Genomic DNA, 2,789 nt, shown 5'->3' with positions numbered 1-2,789 from the left:
AATAATTTTTATTGGTTTCGTTACATGAATTTAAATTTTTTGTGTCAGAAAAAAAAAAAAAACAATTTTTTTTTTTTTTTGTTCACTTGTTAAAAACAGATTATTATTATTATTATTATTATTATTATTATTATTAATTAAACAAGATTCTCACGTTTATGTATTAAATTTATTTATTTATTTATGTTGTTATTAATCAAAAAATAAACTTTCACTTATTTAATAAATAATTTTCATAATACAAAAAAAAAAAAAAATTTGATAATAAAAAACAAATGATAATAATATTAATAATTGTAAAACATCTTTAATTAATTAATTAAAATAAATAAATTTTTTAACGTTAAAAATATTTTTAAAAAAAAAAAGATGGCGGAGTATATAAAATTACCCGGGAATAATAATAATAAAATTAACGACGTTTGAATTTTTTTTTTTTGAAATCGCCAAATGTTTTGGGAATAATAATAAATCGAACCAATTAATTGAATTTTGTTATAAACAAAAGAATTGTTGTTGTTGTTGTTGTTATTGTTGTTGTATCACAAAAAAAAAAAAAAAAAAAACGGAAAACGTGTTGTTACTTAATCAAATCCTTTAAACAAAAAAAAAAAAAAAAAAAAAATGGCGACGTCGAGAGTTTTAATACGTACGTGAAAATAACAAAGTGTCAATTTTTTACCGTTATTATTATTATTATTATTATTATTATTATTACATTAGATTGGTAAATATAATATAATGGATTTAAGACATTTTTTTCTCCTTTTCTTTTATTATTATTATTATTACTTTATTGTTATAAAAAAAAAAAAAAGAATTTAACGGAAAAAAAATTGTTACGTTTGTATACGTAAAATGAATGATTTTTAACGGTTTTTCTCTTTTTCTCTCTCTCTCTCTCTCCCCGCGGTTTCGATCAAAATTTATTATTATTATTATTATTATATAAAAAATGATAACGTTTTAACACTTATCGTCGACATTAATTAAGAATTTAAAAAAAAAAAAAAAAAAAATTAAAAATGATTAAATTAACTCACTGACTGATTGACTGACTGAGTCTGGATCGTTAAATAAATGAATAATAATAATAATAATAATAATAATAATGTAGTTTGTTTTCTTTTCGGTTTATTTAAATTTTTTATTTAAATTTTTTTTTGCAAATATTACGTGAATTTGTTTAAAAAAAAAAAAAAAAAACAAACTTTCTAACTCGTTTTTAGCAATTTCCATCACAATCATCATCATCATTATTTATTTAACGGTTAAAAATATATATAAAAAACCGAATGTTTTCGAATTAGGGAAAAAAATAATAATAATAATAATAAATAAATAATTTCCGATTTGACGTAAAAAAAATAAAAAAAATAAAAAAACAAAATCCCGATTTTTATTTACATTTAAAGAGTAATGACGTTACTAATCAATGCGGAAATTGTTTATTTTTCATAACAAACAAAAATTGAAGAATATTTATTAATTTTACGATATTTTTATTGACAAATAAATAAATTAAAATTATTTCCGTTTAAAATGAGTACATAAAATTTTACTTTCTTGATATAAATTTTCGTACTCCCGAAAAAAAAAAAAAACGTGGCATTAGTTAAAAAAAAAAAAACCACTTAAACCGTCTCGAAAACCAAACTTTTTTTATTTAATAAATTATAATAATATTTTTTGCGAGTTAGAAAAAAGGTTTTTTTAATAAATCGATTTAATAATAATTAATGTTTTATTTTTTTAAATAAATCGTCTGCTTTTTTTTTTGTTAACGGGTCAAAAAAATCAAGGAAGACTGGAAACATTTAAACGCGAATATGTTTTTTTTTTTTTTTTTTTTTTTCTATACGGTAATAAAATATTCTTTTTTTTTATTGTTTAAATTAATAAAGAAGAATATTGTTTTTTATTATTATTATTATTATTATTATTACTATTATTATTATTATTATTTAAATTTTCTAAAAAGATAAAATCGACCGATGGAAAAAAAAAGAAAAAAGTTTAAGGATAAATTTTAAAATTTTAACGATAAATAATCGATTTAAACTATTATGTGTGTGTGTGTGAGGGGGGGAGGGAATTTTTTTTCGTAATGTTTTTTTTTTTTTTTTAATTGGTTGTATGCCTTGTTTAAGTACAAGACCTTAACATTGAATTTTTTGTTTTTAGTGTCACGTTTACCTTCAATGACAGAAAAATATTTATTTTTTTTAAAAAATAGTGTTTATTGGCTTGTATTATAATAACGAAAACGGTTTTAACGGCTTAAATATTGTTTTTTTTATATATTTCGTGTAAATTTATGCTATTTTCGCGTTTTAATTATAATTTTTAATTTAAATTTAAAAAAGAAAAGAATACTTAACGGTTTTTATTTGATTAAACACTTCTTAAAAACGATTTTTTAAATATTATTATCGATTTCACTCAACTGATCGAATTAAGCAAATGATTAGTTACCAAAATGGCCGCCTTTTCAAAATTTCACAGCCTTCTTTAAAAAATATATACGTTAAATAAAAAATCGATTTGGCAACATTGTTAATAAAAATAATAAAAACAAATATATAATAAAAATGGTTTAAGTTTTTGGATTTTTTTGAATATTTTTAACGAAATTTTTTTTGTTTTTTTTTTGTTTTTTTTTTTTTTTTTGTAAAGATAAATTACGGTGTGAATGAATATTGATTTCGATTGATTTCCATTTGAAATCGGTTTTTTTAGTTTAAAATGCATTTGATGAAAATAAAATCAAAAGAAAATTGTTTTTGCCG

This window comes from Pediculus humanus, genomic scaffold (genome assembly GCF_000006295.1).
Source record: "Pediculus humanus corporis 1103172107629 genomic scaffold, whole genome shotgun sequence".
NCBI lineage: Eukaryota > Metazoa > Arthropoda > Insecta > Psocodea > Pediculidae > Pediculus > Pediculus humanus.
The sequence above is the reverse complement of the archived record's forward strand: the minus strand, read 5'-3'. Positions refer to the sequence as shown.